This window comes from Crotalus tigris, unplaced genomic scaffold, assembly GCF_016545835.1.
Source record: "Crotalus tigris isolate CLP2741 ecotype Arizona unplaced genomic scaffold, ASM1654583v1 scf7180000018018.2415403412:4055106, whole genome shotgun sequence".
Classification (NCBI taxonomy): Eukaryota; Metazoa; Chordata; class Lepidosauria; order Squamata; family Viperidae; genus Crotalus; species Crotalus tigris.
Genome location: NW_024096780.1, coordinates 399,887 through 426,877, shown reverse-complemented (window position 1 = coordinate 426,877; position 26,991 = coordinate 399,887). Strand labels below are relative to the sequence as shown.

The 26,991-nt window shown below is 35.2% G+C and overlaps 1 protein-coding gene across 6 annotated transcripts in view; it reads right to left on the bottom strand.

Annotated features, from left to right (window-relative positions):
- Positions 1–26,991, bottom strand: part of CDH12 (cadherin 12) — a 779,090-nt gene that overhangs the window by 721,504 nt on the left and 30,595 nt on the right. For 3 of the 6 annotated variants that reach the window (XM_039346743.1, XM_039346742.1, XM_039346745.1), the window contains exon 2: positions 21,798–21,926. The exons of the other annotated variants lie outside the window; for them this stretch is intronic. The gene's annotated coding sequence lies outside the window, so the exon portion shown is untranslated. The remainder of the gene's footprint in view (positions 1–21,797; positions 21,927–26,991) is intronic. 6 annotated transcript variants of the gene reach the window in all.

The window sequence follows — 26,991 nt, the reverse complement described above, 5'->3', positions numbered from 1 at the left end:
ACTACTCTAAGGTTTTACCTAAGGAAGAAACACAAATAATCCTCAGATTTATTTTTCAGTGGGGTCTCTAAAATAAATATCAAGGAACATATTTTGTGTGACATTATTTTTATTAGTATTGATACTTTAACAGAAATATCTCCCATTTTGGACAAGGAGATCAGGACATCCTTTTTTTCCCCATGCAATTTTAATCTGCCATGGCTTCAGGCCATTGCTCCTCTGTAATATTGCCTTCCTTTGTTGGGTCAAAGGACGCAGAGAGCAGATGAAGAGACTTTGAAAGTTATTGCCAGTCACGATAAAGAGTATTAGCCTAGATATGTTCTTTAAAAAAAATGTTAATATTTACAAACAAAAAAGAATACAGACTAATACAAACTACAAAAAAAAAAGAAATCCAAAAAGAAACAGACTAAAAGAGAAAAGTAATGTAGAAAATAAAAGAAAGAGAAGTAATTTCTCCCTTCATCCCAGTAAGTAAAAACAATTTTAATAGCTTATCACCATCTCCTAGTACAACCATATATTCTCTTCAGCTTGTAATTCACCACTTAATTAAAAAATAAAATCCCCAAACCTCATCATTCATTGCTTTCCAGGACACATGCAGTAGGGGAAACCAGATATAACTATTTAAAAAAATATATATAAACCTTGATCAAATAAGGGAATCCTGTATTTTTAATACTCTTAATTTTTAATTCCCTTAAATATAGTCCTAGCACTTGATTTCTGTTCATCTTTTTTTTTTTTTTGTCCCAGAAATCTTTCTGAACTTTGACAGACATCTTTTCCAGGTCCAATAAATATCCAGATCCTTTTTAAAAATTGCTTCTCATAAACTCCTTCAAGACTTTAACTGACCTCTTTTGTATTTCTGATAAGTGAAGTTTATCCAAATCAGTTTTCTGATGGTATACCTCCTTTAAGCAATGATGTATTACTGGTTTCATTCGTATATCCAGTATTTTTTTTCCCACATCCTTCTTATTCCTTGACACATTTAAATCCAAAAATTTATTTCAAATTTATCCAGTCTTTTGTAACCTCATAAACAAAAGTAATTTCAAAGATGAATAGTGAAAAATATTCATCCAAGTTTTTTGCTCCATGCTTTATTAATCAGAAAAAAATATCATCCTCTAGCTTCCTCTAGTGTCAAATCTTCAAGGTTGCATGATCATATTTACTTTTAAAAACACCAAACAGTCACCATTTCCCACAGAAAGAAATCTTCCAATTAATTCAAAATTATAATTCCAAGTCCATCCTGACACTTAATCTGCTGATATTGGGAAATGCCCAGCCAGACAGAGAGGAGGAATCAAGTGGTAAGTTGGACTTGAGTCAGTCCTGCAAGAGGACTGACACATACACAGTTCAATGGAACCTTATCTATCTGTTCTCAGGGAAGGCAAGCAGTCAGGGAAGATTCTTGTATTATAGGCAGAATTCAATAAAGTAATTAGCTTGAATTGTACACATGTAGATCTGATCAATTGTGCCCCTTTTGCTGTATAATGCAAAAAATAATATTGTTCAGAACTTTTAAAATCATATTTAAAAAATTATTTCTCCAAGAAGAAGGCAACTCACTTGATGAATACAGTTAAAAACTTGCTTATCTGAAGAGTCTTACTTTTATCAAAAGCAATAAAAACACAATCCAAAAGTGATTACTGAAGGAGTCTTCTTTGTCCTTTAAAGAAAGTATGTTGGTTGATATTCCTCAACTCCCAACCACCCAACTCATAAACCAACCACAATTTCTTTGTTCTACTCACAGGGAAGAACTGTCTGAAATCACATGAATTATCTCAATCATCTCTCCCTCCTTGAGAGAGCATTTGCTGTACAGATCCAGCAGCCATCCATGATTTTCTTCATAAACACTATCCTATCACAGGACATTAGTTGCTATGGTGCTCACTGGAAATCCAGTCAGTATCTATTCTGACTTGGAGCTGCAAACTTCAATTTCCAAAACTCCTCAGACACAATGACCTTTGCTGAGAATTGTGGAAGTTGGTCACATATTTGCAGGATGCCCATGATGGAAAACAGTCCTCTAGATCAGGGTTTTTCAACCTTTTCACTGATTGTACCATTTTTAGGATATGGCAATATTCGAGTACCACCAAGCAAGGTGTCAAAAACTTGATGACCCCCCCCCCCCAAAAAAAACCTGTTCAAAGTTGCAATTGCACTGAAATGACTTATGACAATTTATCACACCATTGCAGCATGCCCAGGGTCATGTGATTTATATTTGGACGCTTGGCAACTGATTCATATTTATGATGGTCACAGGGTCATGTGATTCCCTTTTGCAACCTTTTGACAAGCGAAGTCAATGGCAGGGCTGCTGGTGGCCAAGTGCAAAGGCGGGACTTCCTTCCCTCCTTGCCTCCTTCCCTGCCTCCCTCTTTCTCATTCCCATCTCCTTCTGAAGGAAGAATTTGAACGCCCCCTCCAATATTTTCCCTCTTCCATATATTCATCAAACAAGGAAAAGCCTCCAGAGACAGAAAAGACAAGCCGCTGAGGGAACTAACTTAAAAAGGCACATTCCCCTTTAAGAATTTGCTACTGGCTAGAAAGGAAAGTTAAGGAGCCCGCAGCCAGCACCTAAGGAAGAAAAAAAAATGTAGTAAGTATTGGCTGCTGGCCAAGGCAGCCTCCCCAAATGACTCCATTCTTAAGTAAAGGAATGCTACAGGCAACATTCATTCAGGAAAAAAATACTTCAAAATCCCTTGCAGCAAAACTTACAGCTAACAATAGCAGAGCAATAGAAGCTAACAGGAGCCATCAGCCATCAGCCAAATAGAAATTGCCAAACACTCCTTAAGAACACAAAGCCCACATTGCATAAATCCCAGAACTTCAAACTCACAAAAGCACATAAGAATCCTTCCACTCTCCATCTCCCTCCCTCCCTGCCTCACCTCCAGCCAATGCTGCCTTTCTTCATTGCTGCCTGATGAGCTTCCACAAAGAAGTAATAATGGGTCAGGGAGAAAGCATTGAAGTGTTTGGGATCTAACCCTGCTTGAGATCTGCTCCTGCTGGATTGTTTTATAGTGATTGATACTGTTTTCTATTTTTTTTTTTTTTTTTGGTTTTCATCCTTATTTTGGCTGCAAACTGTTTTGGGCCATTTGGAAGGGAACAGCAGAAATATCAGTATTCAAAAGAATAAAAATCAGGTAGGTAGGTAGATAGATAGACCTTTAAGAAGAGATAAATAATTGATTTGTCCCTGTATTTTGGGGGAGAAATGAAGGATTATGTAATCCAAATTGAAGGTATCTTGGGAGGATGGAATTGCTGTGTTTTCTTTTGGGGTTGGTTTGTTTTTAATCAGTGTTATCTACTTTTTCACCTTTTGAAATATTATGACAAATGATACTGGAAAAGAAAAAAAAATTCTATTTGGTTCATTACAAATGAATGTATATATAAAAAGAAGTCTTTGGGTATAAAAATAGCAGAATCCTTGAAGATGGTGGGCTGAGAGTCCTAAATTTTACAACATTTTGTCATATAGTACTGATCTTTTTTGCCACTTATGGTAATCTCAAGAAAGTAATCTCAGCCAAGCTAGCAAATTATTAGATATTTGTTTTCCACTGAAAGATTGAATCTCTGGTGAGAAAAAGACAAGACTGAAGGCATAACCAAAGCTTGTTATAATGTGTAATATTTTAACAAATTTATTGGGAGAAATATAAATATACATTGACCTAGCAAAAGCATCCTATTTTAATGATCTTTCCATCCAGAATCTGCTGTCACAAAAAAGTTTGTGTTATGAATGCATGGTTTGGAAGTTAAGCTCGATCAATTGTGAATAATAAATGTATATTTGATTTACAATGATGTAAAATGAAAAGTTATTTCAGTATGTGCAGGCAGGTAAACTTCATTACAATCATATAAGGAAACTTCAAGGTAATTAGAAAATGGACCAGTTTTGAGTAACTTATATGGAGGATAAAAGTGTGATTGGCTATTTAAAAGGCCAGTCAGGAGGCAGCAATATCCCTGTGGGATGGTTTAAAGTGGAAAGATCCCAGCAGGGTTTTAACCATGATACCATAACTACCATTTTCTTCTTTTGACAACCCACCTTGTGGACTTAGGGGATTTATGTTCTAAATGTTAACATACACACATCACACATCATCAAATGTTTCTAACATTTATTTACTAATGTTATTTATTAACATTTATAATACTTTGTTCTAAACATAAAGTGTTCTGTAGATGATCACTGCACAGCTTCAGGGAGTCATTGAGTGAGAGGCATCTCATTCATCCTTTCTGCCCAACTGGTTTTTATGTTTGTTTTCCTTCCATATGCAGGTTTTAATTTTAACTCCCCAGTATCACCACCTGGGCTTATGAAATAAATGCATAAATAAATAATCAAGTACCATCAAACTGAACAAAAACTAAAGGATTTAGAGAAAATGAAAATATTTCATTAAACCTAGGAGAAGTTGGCTTAATTTATAAAGAATGACTCTCTGCTTACAATTAAGTAAATCAAATTGGGAACTAAAGCAATTTGCATATTGCCTACTTTAGCCTTAAGATAGCATGATAAGGTTTTACTTACTTATGTCATTTGAATATAAGATATTGGCTGTTTTTAAACAGAATATTACCTGAGAAGCTCAGAAGCTAATTATACTGCAGTATTTGTCTTCCTTCTTCCATTAACTCTGTTCTACCTTACCCCTTTGATTGTTTAATGTGGCTGAAATCTAGAGATCTCTTGAGTTTGAGATAATGAAATTGCAAATAGCTTCAGCTATTGAAAACTATTTCTGAACCCCAAAAAGAAGTTACATACACCTGCATCTAAACTTGACAGGAAGAAAAACAGGAAGAGAAACAGACCTGGTAAAAGATCATTTGATGCTCTGGTTCTGAATATGTAAAATAATACTTCTTTTTAGAAAATCTCTTGGGAGCTCATTAAAGTATTTGACATGTACAATGCCATAAAACAGACCACCACCTTGTTTTTCTTAAAGAGACAGGTCCCATTTCCTATTAAAGATAAGCATAATACTATAATTGCCATATGAAAAGTTATTAAAGTATTGTGATGCAATATTTTTAAAAGAAATAATAAATCTGAACATTTTAATATTTTAGACAATGCTTGAGGATACTGACTACTTCCTTGGGGCTGGATGATAAAATACACAAAGCATATTGATGCCATCCAATTCCTAGGTTTTGTATGACCTTCCCCAGCAGTTTCATGCTGAGGTTTAACAGTATTTGGGACAAAATGGAACTCTGTGGGACAACACAAGTCAGTAGACAAGGTGATGTCAATGGTCCTCTAGTATCATACTCTGATATGGACTGACAAGTAACACTGTAAAGAAGGCATTATCTAAAAGGAGGCAGCAATCGCCAAACGTTTTGGAAAATTAGCTGTTGCACTATTTTCCAATCTATTCCAATCTATTTTCTGGCATAAGTCATCCATCAAAGCAATCAAAACAGTGTCAGTGAACGTTACAGATGAAACCTCATTTGAAAACATCCAGATAACCAGTATCATCCAGGTGTTTCTGGAATTGCTGCTACCTTCTCAATTACCTTTCCCAGAAATGTTTGACAAAAATTATGTCTTTATCTTTCCTTGGATGTTCATTGATTAATACTATGTTTACATCAATAGACAGTACTGACATATTAATCAAAATGCTTTGGAATCAGAAACAGTCTTAGATTTATTCTGCAGCTTTAATAGATGATTTATGCTAGGGTGTTTATATAGATATAAGGCCCATTGTTTTCAGTGGTTCATCTGTGAGCTGACAGTCTGGAACCAAATAGAGCTCCTTATATAAAACTAAGAGTTTTTGAGCCTATTAATGTGCTAGTAGATGGAACCTTAAATCTTGATTCATTTGAACTACCACATACCACATACTTTGCCTGTATGTAGCCAGAAGAAATATATTTAAGTCAGGGAGTAACCCTCTTCATTTAATGTGTGTTGGGGGAGGGGGAGACTAGGAGGAGCTTGGACAGTGTGACTGATAAGACCTCAGTTCACTTCAAGCAGGTTAAGCTAATTCCTTGACATTTTCTATGATACTGCACTTCCTAGACTTTGTCTCATGAGTATATCAGCCATCTGTTCCCTAAGAAGTATACTCAAGATTGCCATCTGCAATTCTGTGAATTGGAGGTTGGTAGGCAATCTGATAGTAACTGCTATAATGTTTTATTTGGTTTCTCTCTCTCATTCTTTTATCATAAACTACATTTATTATTCTACTTCTGACATGGACTGACAAGACACATTGCAAAGAAGACACTATCTAGAAGGACATCATGATCACCAAACTCACCAAGAATTCCAAGAGATTCTTAATCTATATCCTTGCTTCCTGTTAGGTTCCTATCTGCCCTTTGTTTGCTGTTCACCATAATCTATATTCATCTCATGAACAGGACAATTTAACAGGAGAGCTTTGTGGCTAGCAAGAATAGTTTGGCATGCTGTATATTTAAGGGCTTTGTCACTTCTGAATCTCAAACAATCTAATGGAAGTATTAATGTGGATGGAGAAAAGCTCCATCCACATTATATAGTGCAATATAATTTCCACTATTTCCAAGCCATTATGGCCTCCCAACATATCCAGAAATATCCCAACAGAGAAGATTCCTGTTGTAATTTAAAGAGGAATAAAAGCAGAGTCCAGAATTGAATGCAGATTTGCTGATCTAAGTTTTCTTTTCAAGATTCATCATTGTACTGTATTTCCTTCCCAGTATTGCACAAAGTTTAGTATTAGATTATCAACTTCCTTCTCATCTAGCCTGACATTTCAGTTTTCAGCACTCTAAAGCAATTTCATTATTGAGCTTAGATAGCTGAATTCAGTTTTTTCAATGTTAGAAAGTTGCTTATCTTGTTCCAGAGTTCATTGATCACATATTAATATACCAGGGATATACAGTCTGAGGCCTCAGGGATATATAATGGTCTCCAAAGCCTTGAGCACAGTCCTCAGAGACCATTAACATCTGTTACTAAATTGTATTTTTGAATGTAACAGAAGGGGAAATAACTAAATACAGGACTGAAATCAGATTAATTTTAATTAAATTAAAATGTGCAAAAGATGGGACTTCTGGTTTGCCACCGCAGATGCTGGAAGGTGAGCTTTGTCTTCCATGTCTGATTTTGCACTGCTGGGGGACCCTGGAAAGGGTTAAAAGTCACCCTGTAGGGGCGACAAGCAAGGAAGGGGCCCCCGCTTGATCGCAGGAGGGTGGTAGCCCTTCGCTCAATCTGGAGCGGCCGTTCAAACCGGCGGATGAAAGACCAGCCATAGAAATATGGCCCATCACTAAGTTAAATTTACCACCGGGCACCTATAAAGCAGCACGGATGAGACTGGGTGAGATCTGAACCTCTCTTCAATCCTAACTATTTTTTCTACCTGTATAAGCTGCCCAGCTGCCCTATTTTTTCTACCTGTATAAGTTTGGACAGAGGGAAGGGAAATTCCATCCCACACTCTAAAAACAGTGGCAACTGACTACCAGGGGAGTTTAAAATCCTGAAAGAATAACCTGCTTCTAACTGGATTTTTATCTTTTTAAAATTTGAGGACTAAAAGATTTCTTATTCTTATTGAAGATTTGGGTTCTTACTTACAAAAAAGAAGTAAAATTAGAAAAAGATTATAAAAATTTTGGACTTAAAAAAATCTTAAACAGTATAGGTGACATCTTGTGGCTAAACCTAATATTACAACTTGTCATTGCCTAAAAGAGATTTGGCTTGAAGCACAGACTATAGATAAGACTTTTGCAACCTTGGCTGATATCAGCTGTGAGAAGCCCAGCTGTGTTCTACACTCAGTGACAGAATTATTTCCATTCTCTGATTGTAAAGCTTTTAATTTAATACATCACTAAGAGAACATGGTTGAAGATCAGGAATAAATTCTCTTTATGTTGAAAGCAATTTACGAAACTACTCTGACAGCTACTGATGAAATAAGAAGCTACAGAAAAGAACAAGATGTCAGCCTAGATATACGAACCCAAACTTTGATTACAACTAAAGAATCAACTACACAGAATATAATAGAAGAAGTAGAACAATCAAATACTATGATAGAAGATTCAACTGATCAACACACACAGTTAACGGAAAACCGGAAAAGGGACTGACAATACTAAAAATGGAAAAGACTTTCTATGTAAACCAGAAGAAACCTGAGGATCAAGAAGAAGAACAGATCGAAGGGAAGAGAAACATTTCAGGACAACTACATCAAGATAGAAAAATAGAGAGGCGATTTGTTAGTTCTTCCCAAAAAAATGGTGACTGGATGGCCTTTTTTTTAAATCTCAAACAATATATATAATAACAGAGGGAGATCTATTTGATGATTTAAAAGCACCGAAATGGAAGCAAAGAAAGAAAGCTAGAATAAGGCTGAAAAAAATTGGGGTTTTGACTTATTAGTGAGGATTAAAATAGAATATACTCAAATAGACAAAATGTTTACTTTGAATATTAGATTTTGTCATAATGAGATAATTTCTTGAGATAAAAAAACTTTGGTCATTTAAAACTTGGAAGGATAAATATTAAAAATTAAATTTGAATATTGATTTGTTTATAAAGGCTGAATGTAAAAGTAATTTATATATAAGCTAAAAATCTATTGATAAATGTAATAAACATGTTTTTACTTAGCTGATATAATAAGAACTGTACTAGCTTAAATATGAGACAGCAGACATTAAGAGAAAAAGAGAGGAAGTATTTGATTTTGAAATGAGAAATTTTGGTTACTAAATTTAAGACGTTTGGAAATTAATAGAAAATAAGAATGTTATATTGTATTATTAATTAGATGAATATTAGACTTTGTGATGAATTGTGATAAAAGGAACTTTGGTTACTTAAAACTTGGAAATTATAAATATTAAATGTTAAATTTAAATATTAATGGGAAACTAAAAATTGGGAAAAACTAATTGGGACATTGATTGTCTATGAAGACTGAATACTAAAATAATCTGGATATATATAAGCTAAAATTATTGATAAATTATTATTATTTTATTTAATTGATATAATAAGAATTGTATTAGTTTAAACATGAGACAATAAATACTAAGGGGAAAAGAGAGGAAATATTTAATGTGGCAGTGTGAGACTGGTAGCAGAAGATACTTGTATGTCATTGAATTATCGATTAACTCAGCCGCCACATTGCTTTTTAAATACTTATATGTAAAATTAGAAAATCAATAAAACATTAAAAAAATAAAATGTGCAAAAGATACAAATAAAATTAAGTTTTATCCTGGCCCTGCTCATTACTTTTCAGAATGAAGCCCAGGCATGCTGCCCCAAGATTAAGTATACTTCCTGGATGAAAAGAAAGTGTGCACTCCTGTATTAAATTAAGAGATACATGCTCCAATATATATTTTATTTCCTTTCATGCTTTCTTATAGTCTGCCAGTATAGCTGACGTCCTGACTGATTGTACAGTTGGATGAATTTTATAGAAAAGCAAGTTCTCTTGCGGAGGATGGTGTATCAAATTTCATATAAATTGCAGTAGGGACTTTCAATTGTATTTCTTTCAATTCTAGAGGGAGGGGCATATTATGCTTAGTTGTTTGGGGATGGAACACAATCAGGTTTTAAGCAATAACAACCGCACTGGCAGGAAAATGCTTGTGCCAAATAGCTATACTGGAGGGGATGAAAAGGGAGTGTTTTACGAAATTATTATGTTTCCTCCTGAAGTTGATGGGGCTGAGACTATGGGGATCAAGGCAGAAATATAAGGAAATGGCTTTGACCTTTTTTCATAAAATGCATCAATTGCTAATATAAGGCTAACTTGGGGACAAAATTCACAGTCTTTAGCACAATTTCTCTGTATGAGAGGTGAGTAACAATGAGGTGGAGTGGGTGGTAAAATTAAGGATCTATTTCATCCTTTTCTTGCCTTGGTATTCCAAGAAATTGTGATTGGGGTAGCCTGATTATAATGACTACTCTGATTTTAGCAATGATTAAGAGAGGTTGGAGCAGGATAAGAATATGGTAGCAGATAGCGTCAGTGAAATATGGTTATGGCAGAGGGCTTTTCTTTTTTGTTTTTATTATTATATTTGGTTTTTTTTTTTCTGAGCTGTAAGCTGCCTGGAGTTTGGTGTTAAGATGGGCAGCCATAAAAATGTTTTGAATAGGGACTTCCGGTAGCAATGGCCACGCCAATGGCAGCTTTTTTTTTTAGCCGTCCGCCCTGGAATGTGTCAAAGCCTGGTGAGACAGTGAGCAACAGCTGTCTCATGGCTCGGAACCTCTCTCCCCGGGAGAAGGGGAGGAGGTGAGCTTTCCTCAGATAGTGATAGAGTTCCCCGAGATCCCAAAGGTTTTTTTTTTGGGTGGTCAGAGGGTGAGAGCTCCCACGAAGTCTGAAGTGTTCTCCACATTCCAGGATGCCTTTGCCCTGCTTTTTCTTCAGGGCAAAGCTAGACGCTGCTTTCACATATGTGCTTAAAATGAATTTGTGAGTAAAATTTAAAGCAGACAGAGCTGACCAGGAGAGATTAAAATGGTGATTATTTTGAGACTTTAACTCTGGAAAAGAATTTATCTTCTCCTTTTTTCAATTAAGAGTAGTGAAAAATGGCACTGAGATGTTGATTCTTTGAGTGAAAGGACCAGAACTTCTATTTGGAACAATGTAACAGATTTTGTATTTATATAAAATGCAAGAATCTTTTTTTTTTTCTTTTAAGGGGGCTTTTGTCTTTTTTCCTCCCCTCTTTTTTTCTTTCTTTTTTTGGTATTTGTTGATTTTATAAGATTTTAGCAGACTTTTTAACAAGTGGTTTTAAAAATAAAATGGCTTCAAAGCATCTCGGAGCTTCTGTTGTTTCTAAAGCCTCGATCTTCCCAGTAATGCAGACAGCTCAGCAAGCTAAGTTTAAGGTACCACCACCTTCTCCATCATCATCAGCATGTATACTTAAAGATCTACAGGATGCCTTGGGAAATATGGCATGACAGATTAAAGAAGAGATGGAGGAATTTTTTGAAAATAAAATCAGAGAAATGAGAGAGGACATATTATTCGCCTTTCAAAAGTTCGTTGGTCATATAGAGCGTCTGGATGATCGTATGGATGATGCTGTGGAAAATTTTGAAAAATTGGAAGATCGAATTGACAAAGTAGAAAATAAGGTGAAAATAATACAAGATGAAATTACTATGTTACAATATAGAGACATGGAATTTGCTTTAAGAATAAGGGGAATGAAGGAAAACATGCAAGAGGATTTGAGACAAGTGGTGGTAAAAGATATAGCTTTTATTTTGGGGGCTGAGCCTGAAGAAATACTGAGAGAGACGGAAAAAGTTTTTAGGGTTAATTCAAGGGTTGCGAGGCAGAGGAATTTGCCACGAGACGTGGTTATTTATTTTTCTAGGAGATCACTTCGTAATGAAATTTTACAGACTTTTTATAAGCAGAGATTTCAAATTGCAGCTCAAGATGTTATAATTTAAAAAGAAATACCTTCAAAAATTCTTAGAAAAAGAAAGGATTTTGCTTTTTTGGCTGACGAGCTCAAAAAACGACAGGTCTGGTTCAGATGGGAGATACCGGCTAGAATAGTGGTGAATTATGTGGGGATATATTATAGACTTAATACAGTTTCAAAGGCGAAAGATTTTTACACTTCTGATTTGAAGGCGGGCTCTCGATCATCTTCACGACCTGAGATAATAGAAGAAAAGTTGGAAGAGCAGCCGGTTGAAGGTGCTATGTTATTGGATGTAGGAGACATACAGGCTGAACCTCTGCAGCAGTCCCTTTTGACAGAAGATTTTTTAAAGAAACCGAGAATGACTCGTGCAGCCTATAGACGTAAAGAAAAAGAACAGCAGAAGGCGGATGTTGGAATAAAGAAAAGGAAATGATGAACTTTTGTAGTAGTTTTTTGAGATGTTTTAAAGGAATAGTGAATGATTCGTGTAATATGTAGATGTAAAGAAAAAGAACAATAAATGTTAATTTAGCTGGTAGTTTGATTTAGTATGTTTTAAAGGAATAGTGAATGACTTGTGTAATATGTAGATGTAAAGAAAAAGAATAATAGAAGGTGTTGATTTAGTGGAAAAGTTTAAATATTTGGGAGTATATATTATATTTTTTTTAATTTAAAGTGTATAAAAATAATTATGAGATATTATGGGTAAAGGTATAAAAGAATTTAAATTCTAATGATCTCTGTTGGTGAGAATTTTAGTGATTAAGATGAATGGTTGGCTAAAACTTTTTAAGTAGAAGGGTATTGATAAATTTATTTAAGGGTGGGAAAAAAAGGCAAAGAGCCAAGTTTATCGAATGTAAGTTTGTTGGTTGGGTTATATTGGAGGGAAAATCTTGTGTTTATTATGGATGAATGATTGTTTAAAAGAAATATACACCTCGGCATGGAGAAGATGGATAAATTACATGTAGAGAAAATATGGGATTTAATGGATAAAATTATGATTAGAGTTGATATGGGATTAAAAAGTATTACTTAGATTATGAATATTTTTTAGTTTTTAATTTGGAATTGCTTATATTGTTATTTTTTTTTAAATTTGCTTAAATTTGTTTTGTATTCGAGATAAAGCACATTATTGATTTTGTTATTTGTATAGTTGGATGTTTATTTAGAATTTGCTTGTTTTATTTGTAACCCTCTAACCAGCTCTGGGAAGTGGGGGGGAGGGAAAGAGAGGGTTATTCTAAGGGGGGATATTGTTAAAAACTTGTATAAAACTTTTCAATAAAAAATATTTTGAATAAATCTATTGATTGCTAAATCCAGTATCATCTCTCTCTGCCTCACCGTGGAGTTTTTTTAAATTTGTTTATTTAGCAAACATCATGTTGGTGTCTGCTAAATTTAGCAACACTGTGCTAAAGAAAACAGATTACTTACAGAGAATTGGGGGGACCCCAGAATTGGAGTTCATCAAATACATTTTTCTAGTATAGTTCTACTTCCATATTCTTTCATTCAATAATAAAAAAGATGCTTTAATTTTACTTCCAGTATTTTCAGTTGGCTGGTCTAATATTTGTTTTGAGACCATAGACACCCACTGTGCTCTGTGGTTGAGCCAAATTATGATTTTATATCCACTCCATATGAAACCTGGAGAATTAACTGCCTCTCAAATGCCTGTTCCATACTGTTCTTGATTTTTTCTTCTCCTTCTTGCCTCAGTCACACTGAAAAGGGTCTGTTTCAGATTGTATTCTCCCTAACCCCATTAAAAAAATAAGATGTCACAAATTTCCAACACAGTATTTGGGAAATCATTTCACAGTCAATTAGCCTTGCTGAGCTCTGCTTCATTTTGTGCAACATCATTCTTTCTTTTTTAAAAAAAGTTATTTTATTTCTGTATCACATTTCCTGGAATTATATGCAATGAAAAAGTAGGGAAAAGATTGTTTTGTTTTGCCTTTTATTGACAATGCTGTCAAAAAACAAAAACAAAAAACCCTTCCTACAAGTTTGTCTTTTTCCACATCCAGCAAAGTTAAATCAGAAACGTGGGAAATTCAAATGCATTTTTGCCAATATACTCCCTTTTTAATTTGCACACAGCTGAATTGTGATTTTTCTCCCATTACCATCTTTGTTATACACCATTCTATTTCATTTTATTGCTGCTTGAAAAGCTCATAAAAAGACTATATCAAGAACAGAACTGGGGCACCTACATAGTATAATATCTCAGCAAATGGGTCTTAGTCTGTATTGATAGTTCTTGATTCATAAGACTACATATTACAAATGATATGACATAGGTTCATAATCAAGGATTTTTTAAAAAATAGTCATCCAGCAGAGCTTTTCAGAGCGGTGAATGAATTGAATAAACTCTGATTTTATTGCGTAGAAATGAAACACCTGGCTTTAAAACGCAATAAGATCCATCCAGAATAATATTGCTAACTTTGGTGTTGTCTTACTGTGGAGATTTCCAAAGAACCATTTATTTGTTTGTTTGTTTCTTTAGAAAATGTTTAGAGCTGCCTATGCACTCACAGCAACTCTAGCCTTCTTTATGGGCTCAGATTCTGTTAATGTCACCAAGTGATATAGAAAAGTACTTGGAGGTACAGTGGCCACCTTTGCCTTTGATTTTGTCTTTGTTAAAGATTATCTTGAGGACATGACCATCCACAGGAAGAACAAATAATAATTCAGATAATATGCCATTGAGACTTAATATATATTTGTGCCTGATAGCAGGCTACAAGTGTAAAGTTGTGTCTTTGTGCAATATTATAATGATACAAGTGTCATTATGTTGACATTATGGCTTGCAGGAGGTAAAAGTGGTTGTGTCCCAGAGACCTTTATGAAGAAGGATATCCCCATTATCTTTGACTCATTAGGTTGTGCATCTTAAAGAAATTTCTTTTAGATTAGTGAATGATTGTCATTCATATAAAATAAAGGTCCCTCCATATAGCTCTGCTCTGATTTAGGTCTACATGTCCTTGAAAAAAATAGGCTTATAACATGGGCACAATTTTAGAGGCAGGTTTGTTAATGGAAGCCTTTGTGATATTGGAAGCACAATGTCTTTTAACAATTGTCATTGTACTGTTGGAAGAAAAATATGGCCCTGTTCCAAGCATTTAACTTTGATCTACAAGTCCCAGTATTTCACATTTTTTCCAATTGTTTTTCCTTAATCCTAGCATCATCCTGTTATATCAGTCATGTTGTGAATGAGGTGCCTGTTTGTTTGGATTTTAAAATCCTCTGAGATCTTAGTCTGTTTATTTCCAAAACCTTCTCAACTTGATAGTCCCAGTAGTTTTTCCTACATTCAAATCCGAACCTCTGGCAAAGTTTCCAATGAATAATTCTGACTACTTTGTCATGACACTGTTTTGTTCAGTTTATGAAATTTTGCTGCATCAAATGGCAATTGTTTCATCCTTTTTACTACAAAGGCAATCTTTGCTTGTTATTTCTTACATGCTGAACTTTCAACTTCATGTAATTAGTTGGCAAACTTGCTCTTGAGCTGCTAAAATAAAGCCTTTAGTCTCTTTCTTTAACACTCATGACCTTAACCAACTTCATGTGCGTTGGTTATCAGCTTTTCCTTCTGTATTTTTCAAGTATTGAAAAATTGGCTTGTACTTCCAAATAATAAATTGATTTTCAATTGTTTCTTTTCTGTATTCAACTGTCAATTCAAGTTGTTAGCTTGAAGAAAGCCCAGGTATTTGTAGTGATCATCTTCATCCATCTCTTGATGCTATTTCCATAACACATCTGGATTCCTTCAGTTTTCATTATTTTTCTTCTGTTGATGGTGAAAAGTGGCACATTTGTCCAGTTCAAACTCCATTGCAATATCTTGGCTGCAAATGCAAACAGTATTGAGCAGGAATTCTATTTCAGACGGTGTTTTTCCCTACAGCTTCAGATCATCCATGTAAAGGAGGAAGATAGCCTGGCAGATGTCTCTGATATTTGATAGTCATAGCCTTATTTGTTTGTATTGTTGACAGAGGAATCAGTGAAATGGCAAACAGTGGTGGTGATAGTAAGTCTTCTTGAAAGATTCCTCTCTGGATATTAATTTCTCCTGAATCTATTACCATTGTCCAGGAACTGTGTCTTCTGCTGTGTCATTGATCTTTGCACAAAGCTTCTGGTGTTTCTACTGACTTCTGTTATTTCTAGGCACATGTTTGTGCAGGCAGCTTTCTTGTGATCAGTGCTTTTTTTGTAAAAAATAAAAAAGGTGCCGGAACTCACACACATCATACAACCCACCTTACTTACCCTACAAGGTTTACCTTTGTAGTTAAAAAAAAAAAAAACCTTCAATTTTTAGTGTATCTAAAAGATTAGGATTTTGTTCAAGGTAAGTTAATACTATTAATATTACCATGCACTGTGTGGCTTTAAATTACAAGAAGACATTTTATTAATCTTTTGAAACATTTACCACTGGCATACCCATTTAGTTTAATGAGTCAGCTTTCTATATGGAATGAAATTGGCCCAATAAAACAAAATTTGGTTGCTTGTAAAAGATTGAATTATTTTTAAGAAGTTGTCAAACAAGGTGGAAAAATTTACATTTGGAGCTTAATAAGGATATTGACTTGAAACAAATTAAAGTTGAACTTTGTCAGTGAACAGATTACTTTTAATTTACCTTTAAGTTAAACCCAATTTAATAAATAGATCTGATTAAACCTCATACTGTAGGTCTACCTTTACATCTGACCAATACATAATTAATATATATTATTATTAATAATAAAGCCTCCAAATCACAAGGCATTGGCTTTATTCTTATTCTTCCCCTCCGCAGTTTGAATATAAAGTATAAAAGACTAAAAATATATTTTTGTAGACATCCCAGCCTTTGAACTACCCAAGGAACTGAAACAGCAAAGTTTCGCTGTTGGGCAAGCTTCCATGCCAGCCACCTTTCTTTCCTCTCGCTTTGCCTCTTTTTAACCTCATACCCCACCTTCTGTAAGGGAAGGCAAAAGGCTCACTCACCCACTCGTGAAAGAGGGCCTCCATGTTTATGTGTCTCCCACTGCCACCATCGACTTCCAAACCACATGGTCCGACCCAACCAATCAAACTACACTCTGACTGGGGTGTTCAGGCACCTCATGGCTCCTTCTAGAGGAGGTAGACAATGCCAGAGGGGACCCCGCTCGCACCATACTGCCAGCAGGGCATTTTGAAAAGCAAACGATACAAAGGGCAACAATAGGAAAAGAACACAACTCTGGAAAATTGATCAAAAAAAGGTGCCAGGACTCCGTTCCAGTGCGTTCTATGAAAAAAAATCCCTGCTTGTGACCAATCTTGTGACCAATTCAAGCTGGTCTTCCTTTTCTTGCAATTTTCCAGAATCATCTTGTGAATTAGGAGCTGATTTTTTGTTTGTTTTTCTGCTGTTTGGGTGGGTTTTCTTTCTGTTCAGATAGAAAGAGCTTGTGTTCAGCTAGATGCCATTGAACTGCATCAACTACCACACTAGTTAGCAACTTGAAAGTTGTTAGTAAGCAAATCATTGCCTGATTTTACCCCTTTTGTTGAATCTTCCTTTATTAGATTTGCCAGATGTTAATCAATCTCCAATTTTATTTCCTTCCCGTATGCTTATTATTATCCTTCCCTCTGCTTTCAGCCTTAAATTTGCAAACTATTATTTTCAGTCTTCTGATTCCTTTCCCCCAAGATGTTTGGCCTCAGCTTTTGAATGGAAACACTGATTTCATTGAAAGGGGGATGCTTCTGAGCTAAAACCTCAAACCTCATCAATTTGTAATGTGCCTGTTTCTGAGCCTTTCTCTTTTCTCCCAGGACCAGCTGCAGCCTCTTCTAAATCTATATCCAATGCATCAACAGGTACCAGGTTAATGCTTTTTATTAGTAATGTTTAGCCATCTGTTCTGTAACCAGCAGCTTGAGTCTTGCATTCCCTCCAGTAGGTCTCAGCATTCCACAGTACAGTGCCAAAGCACCTTTGGGGGAAAAAAAAATCTCATAGCAAACCTGTATAAACACAAAATATTCTTATCCCTTGTGCAAAAAAAAAAAAAAAGGAAGATGCTGTAGATGTGTGCTGCTCAGATTTGCCCTACTTCCTCTAAATCTTTTATAGGAGAAAAGCACTCAGCTGATTTTCTGTATTTGTTTTATTTTGAAATTCCAAGATGACTTTCCCCTACATTGGCATAACCACTTCAATCACTGATACCAAGGGAAAGTCTTTATCCTGCAATAAAATTACATTTTTAAATCAAAAGCAGAGAAGGATATACACTGAAAGCCATTCTGAAGGAGCAGAGGAGAAAAAGGTTTTGCTAATATTTTAATTTTTCCCTTCTTTTCTCTCTCTCTCTCTCTCTCTCTCTCTCTCTCTCTTTCTCTCTCTTTCTCTCTCTCTCTCTTTCTCTCTCTCTCTGTTTAGTTACTCTTTCCTATAACTGCAACTCTGACCTAACATTGTTATTCAAATTGCAAATTAAGAATAATATAGAACAACATAGGTATTCCACTATATATTTTGTTGCATCTACAGGCAACTTTACTTCATCAGAAAATGTTTCTGTTTTTCCAAATAAACTCACATGCTTTTTTGCTAATCCCTTATCCCTTGTAAATCTCAGTACAAAGTTGTCTCAGAAGTACATGTTTCTGGCTACTCAGAGTTAACTTCCTCTTGGGTCTCTTTGTAGAATACAATTAATGAAGGGAGTAGCTTTACTCTAAATAGAGGCTTAACACTCTCTTTTTCTCCCTTCTAATGAGATTATGTTAACAAAGTCTCTTGCTTAGAAATGAATGATTAGGTTTTCACATCCTATATTATTTTTATTTGTTTGGGAGAGGGGTAATGCATAGACCCAAAAACTCTGAATAGTAAACATGATCCAAAGCTTCAGGTTGACTATACTCACATGTTGTATGGCTATGTATTAATCACATTTAAATCACTGTTATTTTCCGGACAATTCATGACAGTGTATATGACATTTTCTTGATTGAGACACTTTAGGTTGAAAGATAATGACTCATTCCCAACCATCTTCAGAGCTGCAATGTGGCCTCTGAAGATGATTTGTCTTCACCTTTTAACCTTTTGCTTAAAGCAAATTTCATAGCAACTGTAGCATATGGCACATTGCAGGAAGACAGTGATAAAGTCTCTTCAACACAAATATAAATGATGGGAGAAAGTTGGAGCTTTGTTGTACAGTGACATTTACATGTGTATTTTGACCAAGGATGCAACCATAGTGACTTCGTGACCAATTAAAGATTTCAGAAACTTAAAAGAGTGAAGGGTTATTTCCTTGTCTGTAAGCCCTCTCTAATGGCAGTGTTGACAAAGAGACAACACAAAAAAGTAAGGTCATGCCTTCAGAAGGGAGTAAAAATAAATCTGCTCCCAGTAGCCTGCCTTATGTGTAAGTGGAGGGCAGGGGATAATTTAAATGAGATGCTTGATGCATGAAAAGTGTCAGCCTGCATTGTATGTGACCTAGCACACTACTGTAACAGGCTATTAATGTGCACAATGATTGCACAATTTGCATGTTAGTGGGCCCCTGTGCAGCAGCCACAACAGAGCTGAAACTTCTTACAAACTGATGTTAAAATACTCAGAATCATGTAACAATAATTAATTTAACATAGTCTACACCTTCAGGAAATAACTTGAATCTCAGCTCAACATTAAAAATGTGCATTAAGAGGACTCAGTCATGTCCTTACAGATTAAACATGAATTGTACAATTCCATGATTTTCTCCTACCATTTAAATATTGTATTACATTGTACTACTCATAAAAGAAAAGGAAGGAACTCATCATATGTATGTGTGAGAAATGATTATGTGTGGATTGTAGTAGGAAGAAAGATTCAAAATGAGAAGTATTATGTCAGTGTAGCTTAGGCAGAAATGGTCACTTCTAAATTTTTAATAACACATGCTCAACAAAACAAGTTATATGGACATGCTATATTGCAAAGATATCATCTGTGCTACACTAACAGTGTAAGATTTTTGAAGCATTGATGACAATTGGAATGTGGTTAATACTCTAATCTAAAACACAGATTTTATGTTTTGTGTAGTACAGAAATAATTGGGACTACTGGAATTGCTGTCACTAACTGGTGCTGGTTCATTTAGCTACATAAATTAAGATCCCAGTTAGGGTCGTTCAGTGAGGACTACTTGTATGTCCTTATCACTGTGTCCACAAATTGCATGGTTAAATAAGGCAAGAAAAAGAGAGTGCTTAATTTAACTACTGAGATTTTTCTCAGTAGAGCATATGGCATAAAAGGTCAGGAGTAGCATGTCTAAAGGTTGAATCATGGCAGCTAGACCAGTCTTTGTTAATGTGAGATTTTTTGACCTGGATAATTGAGTCTACATTGACATATGGCAACTTATTTGAGGGAGAAACCCCTGAAGTTGGTATGGCAAAAGTTGGTACATTCCAATGATTCTCTGACTCTCTGCCTAACTAATTTTGCTCTGACTGATGAAGTTTCTTGGATGAGCAATGAAACATTTCAGGCTAACAAAGATTGGTCCAGTTGCCATGATTCAATCTTTAGACATGCTACTTCTGATCTTTTATGCATATGCCCTGATTCCACAATATACTTTATAAGAAAAGCTACAATTGCATCATTAATCACAGGGATCTGGGCCATGATGATGTTTAAAGAAAGAGAATGGCAAGAAGGTATGGAAAAATAAAGATCACAATACTGATAGAATAGCTACCTATTTGCACTGAAGCATGAAATCATAGCTTCAGAAAATAGTGGATGGAGCAAGGAGATACAGATTTTCTTTAAGGTCACAACATGAATTATAGGAAAGTCACTGAATATATTTTAATTCAGTTATCACTGGCAGCAGATTTTCAGGGTTCCAGTCCTACTTGAGGACCATAGGTCTGATTCAAGGATCTTTGGCATAAAAAGAATGTCTCATCATGTCTCTGAGATGTAAAACCTCTTCAAAATGGAAGAAGGATAGAAATTCCTAGAATCATGTATAAACTATGATGAACAACAGCATATAAGCAATAAGAAAACCAAGGCTGTTTTAGAAGAGCCAATTAAACTCAAACCTAAATTAAGCTGAAGATACTAATCTCAGTGTTACTAAATAATCTCACACTGGCAATAGCTCTGCAAAATTACAGAGTGACATTCTCCCCCATTCCTAATATGAAAAGTGATTGAATCCAAGATTATTTGCATGCAAAACACATGGTTTATCACTGCTAGAATCACCATCCAGTGAGAAAGTCTTGCATAAACTCAAATATCCATGAGTATAGCTATGACAGGCAGGACATTACTGCCTTGCACTTTATTTGGCCTAGTTTCCATTCCTAAAATCAGTTAGTAGTCTCCATGGAGACATGGCTTGGGTTTTGTTTTTTTTAAATCCCATGGCTGCCTCTTTTCTCAGACAGGCCCTAAAAATACTTTTGCTCCAATTTTGCTCCATGTTTTATATGAAATTATTTGACTGTTGCTCAGCTTTGACTGATCTCTGAAAGCTAAGGAACAATGGACTTGGACTAGCAGCCCAATCTGCAGGAAATATGAAAAAAGAAAGAAAAGAAAGAAACCTTGATAATAGCAAACAACTTCCATATGATGAAGAAAACTTCATGAAGGTAAATGGAAGATCACCAGGAGAAAAGCTCAATTTAAGGAGGTTGAGAATGATGACTTTTATAGGAGCTTTTTGCAATTAGGTTATGGACTTATGCTTTAATAGTTTTACATAATATATTTGCTTATATTTTCCTGATTGTAAAACTGCTTTCAGATAACATTTTTTGTTCCAGAACAAAAGATAAAACTAAAGATCATAAATGCTATTGTCTGTGCAAGTACTTCCTTCCAAAGCCTCACACACAGAGGCAAAACCCAATGACTTTTGGATCAAAGTGTCTTAGAAATTTTAGCAGGCTCCTTATTCTAACACTTATCTCCACTGACTTTCAGGAAGAGGAAAAAATGGGGGGGAAAAGTTTATTTAAAGTACACTTTTGAGTTCCAGCAAGGCTCAGCAAACTGCAAAAAAGAGAATAGGTCTATGACTGAATATATAAGTATATATATAAGTATAAGATAACTGTGGCTTTACCCTAATATTCATGGCTGGATGGGGAATTCTGGGAATTGAAGTCCACACATCTTCAGGTTGCCAAGTTGTGAACACTGCACTAACCACTCAATCACTGCAGGGCTGAGGGCAATTTAGACTGAGGTTTGCCTGGAACAAGAGAAGGAAAAGAAAGATCAAGCTCACTTTGCTACAATTCCCAAACATTCTTATTCCTAATCACTTGTTCTTAAAAAGTTTAATTTGAGCCTTAGAGAAGAGGTTTGGTTAATTAACTTCAGAATTCTTTTTTTCCCCTCTGATACTTTTGCCCATTCATTTATCCCATTCATTAACCAGCGGAACAGCTTGCCTCCAGAAAGCGTGGGCACTCCATCACTGGAGATTTTTAAGAAGAGACTAGACAGTCTCTGGTATAGGTTCTCCTGCTCGAGTACAGGGCTGGAGTAGAAGACCTCCAAGGTCCCTTCAACTCTATTGTATTCTTCTATTCTTATCTACATCCTGTTAATCCTCAATCAATTTAACACAGGTTATTAACCTGATAGAATTTATATAGCATTTATAGGACATGTCTCATAAATGCCACCAACAGTGGAGTCATCACACAAAAATGTCTTCTGGGTAGCAAATTAATTTAAACTCCAGAGCCACTAATCTTATAAGATGGAGCTCACTGCATTAACAATGTCAAAAGTGTTCCCTATAACCATCAGCATAATTAGGACTTAAGGTACATAATAAAAAGTGGAATGAAACATATATGAAAAATAACCTGAAAATAAAAATTGCAGATTCAAATTCAAAATATCAGACTAAAATGTGGTAAATAGATGGAGGGGAGGAGAAGGAAGAGACGGATATTGTCAAACTAGATTTTTCTTGTTATATGGCATTGTACCATGGTGGTGCAGTGGTTAGAATTCAGTACTGCAGGTTAACTCATTGCTCACGCCAACAGTTAGATCCTGACCAGCTCAAGGTTGACTCAGCCTTCCATTCTTCCAAGGTCAATAAAATGAGGACCCAGATTGTTGGGGACAATATGCTGACTGTTTAAACCACTTAGAGAGGGCTGTAAAGCACTGTGAAGTGATAAATAAGTCTAAGTGCTATTGCTAGTGATACACAGTCATATGCTGATAATAATAATGCAATACTGGATTAATGAGGGAGATCAGAGGGGTGAGGGGGAGAAATAAAGAGACCTACAGCAAGTCATTTACAAAACTGATTTTAAAACTTCCTTTAAGAAAAATACTTTTTTGCAAATGTGCCAGCCTTGACATTTATAGAATGGTTTGTGAATGTCAGTGCCTTATTTTCCTCCTAAGGGAATTCATTTTTTTTTCCATTTGGTTTTGAAAAAGACTCATTTTTAACAGCAATATTCTTATCATGAAAAGAGATAATATTCCTATCTTTTACAGACTTTGTAAAAGCCAAGGCATTTGCCTGTCAGGTTTAGATTCTGTCTTTCAAAGAGACAGAAAGTAGGGTTATTTCACCCATATGTTACTTATTATCCCTCAACATCCATAAGCTAATAACAGAGTTAGGGCTTCATATTAGTGCTATAGAGCAATGTGGATTTGAAGAGGAAAAGTAATTCAGAGTATGTGTCAGCATGCATGGAGCACTTGTTGGCAATCTCTTACAGAAGCTTACATAAGATTCCATGAAAAAGATATGGAAGTGTGACAAGTGCTTCATGTGTGCCCACTCATATTCCAAATAATTGCACAGCTTTGGTAAACACATATGACCATAGGCTTATTGCATACACACATGTCAAGACTTCTAGATACTCTAATGACTGTACCCTTAAGACTTCAGGAGTAATGCCTATTGTATTACTTGTAATATTTAAAAATGAGATTATAGCCATAAACTATATGGGGCAGAGAGATATCCCATTAATTATGGAGGGGGGATATTTTTTTCAGTAGTCTCTCCATACTGGAATAAAAATAACCCCACAAGAAATAGGTTGAGAATCGAACCTCTGAGAACTGAAAATACTACTTTTAGAATTATCTGCTATCAGGAATATTTGCAGAGCATTGCAAATATGATACATTTCTGCAATCTGATATATATATATATATATATATTTAGAGTGAGAGAGGACACCTTCAAGTCACTGTTAACTCCTGGATTAGTTCCTGCAGTTTTCTTGGCCAGATTGATTAGAAGTGGTGTGGCTTTGCCTCCTTCTCAAGACTGAGAAAGAGCAATTGGCCCAAGGTCACCCAAATAGCTTTGTGCCTAAGGCAGGATTGAAAACTCATCGTGTTCCAGTTTCTTAACATTGCACCAATCTGGCTGTCTAATCTGAAATTATGCATCATGTGTTAGAATCTCCTGATTCTTGCCCACCAAATATGTTTTCCAGTGAGATACCCAATGATTTGTAACTGAACAAGTTAACTGTTTCAATTGAGATGGCTTTAACTGTATTATACCAAAAGTTAGTTGGAGCTCAAATCTTATTTATATACTTCCTCAAATATTTGTTGAATTCATTGCCTCCATGAGACCATTAAGCTCCTGCAAAGATTTAATACATGTCTTAGTTTTGTTCCTTAGGTGGGACAGCTCAAGAGCCAAGGTAAAAGGAATCTTGGTTAATCAAGCTTCTGGTGGATAATAATATTCTTCAGATATGAGTTCCACAAGGGTTTTTAAAACTGTGCTCCATGGAACTCAAAAGTTGGTGGGGTTCTTTGAGGGACTAACAGCAAAGAATAAATATTTAATGCAGCCAATTTTCAATTCCTATAACTATGGCCTTCTTGATCAAGGGTTGTGGGAATTATTTTTAATGTGAAAAAGTCTAAAAGTCTTTATTAAACCTCACTAAGCCATACATTTCTTGAAAATGTACTGAATAGGAATTGTATATATTAACAGTTACAAAAGGTTTATGTTGTTTATTGGAAAAGTTATTGGACCCTTCTATGGAAGAATGGTTAATTATTTGGGGGGAGTATGCTTCAATATCTAGAATCACTTCATATTTAAATGATAAATATATAGATTTTATTTTGAAATTATTTTAACCTACAATACTTTAGAATACATGGATCTGTGCTAAAATTGGGATTCTAATTTGGCACATTACCTAGATATAATTTATTGTAGACCTTAGGGTATTGTTTGTGAACTATACTTTGTCTTTCTCTTTGTTTTTCCAGTGACTTCAATTGTGTTAACTAAGTACCTTTAAAATTCAATGGAGAGATATTTTGATTAACAAACGGGTATGAAATATCTTGTAGTATTACAGGCTACAACTAAACTATAGTAATCGTGATGTTTTATATACGATTGCTATTTCCCTGCATTCTATTGTTTAAAATTGATTTGTATCTATTTTATCTATTTTTAATTTTGTTTTAAACTATATTTATATTAGCTTTTTGTTTAGTCTTTTAAATAAGAATAAAAATAGAAAAGAGTTATGACAAGGTAAGGTTTTACATGACTAGTACATTAAATTAAAAAAAAAACCAGATAACAAGACCTTCAATGGGTAACAGCAGGATTTTTTTTTTTAAAAAAAGAGACTAATTCTGACTACACAAGACCAAACCTTAAAAATGAATGGATAGAAGCTAGAATTTAGAAGACAGCAAGAGACAGAAAATAACTTCTCCTCAAAGAAACTGAAGAAACAGAAGACCATCTAGTTAACTGCTGCAAACAACACCATAACAAAGTTTCTAGAGTAGTATATTGGAATATCTGCAAGAAATACTACTTGTCTGAATGCAAGAACAATGGTAACACAAAATAAATAAAGTAATGGAAAATGTAGATGCTAAAGTGCAGACAAGCATCTCCCATTCAACATACCAGACTTAACAATTGTGGATAATGGACACTGCCTATCTGGAACAGCAAAATATAAAAGAAAGAACTGGAGAAATTCACAAAGATCAACAAATAAAAGTAGAACAATAGCAAAAGAAAGCAAAGCTAGTAATAGTAATAGGTGCCTTGGATGCAATTCCAAAACATCTGGAGCATCACTTGAATTTCATTAGCATTTCCAAAATCACCATCAGTCAATTGCAAAAGGCAGCCTTATTTGGAACAGTTTACATCTAGGACAATATATTTAATATTATTAAACAATCTCTGCCTATCCCAGGTCCTTCGGGAAGACTCAATAGGTAGACCAAAATGCTAAATTCAATTAAAACAGCTGGTTGACTGTGTGATGAACCGTAATAGGAAAAATGGAAAAGTTGATCTACATCAATGATCAATAGCAAGCATTCGAGGGCATCATATTATCTACTATTGTGTGTCTCTAGAAGTAATTCAGGAAATTCCAAGTTGTATGTTTCTAGATCAGGAGTGTCAAACTGCCGGCCCATGAGCCAGATGTGTCATGCTGAAACTGCACCCCCTATTGCCGGCAATGGAAAAAAAGTTGTGATACATCGCGATATGTCATGTGGCATTGCGACTTTGACACCCCTGGTCTAGGATAGACATTTAGCTATGCAAACTTTGCAAAATTTCTATTTTTTCACAGGAGATTTTGTAAAAAGTTTGCAGCTTTTAAAAAGATGCTGTGTTTATTGAGCCAGCCACAGTTTTATGTGAAATCACAGAATGGTGTCTATCTTGCAAATATACTACCTAGTCATCCAATTAACAAGCATCATTCACCCCTATTTCCTTCATGAGCTCACTGTCTAAAAGGGTTCTCAAAATAAACAGAGACCATGAGATTGTACAACCATGTCGCATTCATTAAGACAGTAAGATTGAAAACAACATAGGGCAAGTAGAAGGGGATGTTGTGGCATTCCAGAATTTATAAGGACAGTGGTGTGTGTGAATGGTACCAATTTGCTCTGGACAGGAGTTCAACCTTGTTCATGCCAAAGGTTCTTTAACTCTAATCCCTCTGCTTCTCAATGACTCATTTGCGTATAAAGAAAAGTAATCAAGAACAGTAGTTACTGTTACATGGGAAATAGTAAGCATAATTTCTCACAGCTGCCACATCTCTTCTGCACATTTAAATCTGAGGCATCCTGTTAGTTTCACACTTTTAAAAAAAGGCTTAAGGCTTGGCTAAATGTAATGCTAAACAAGATTTCCTACTGAGACAACAAAGCTCCACAGGGGAATACTGTTTGCCCACACTGATGTCTCAGTATATTTGATTACTATAACAAAACAAACACTACAGTTG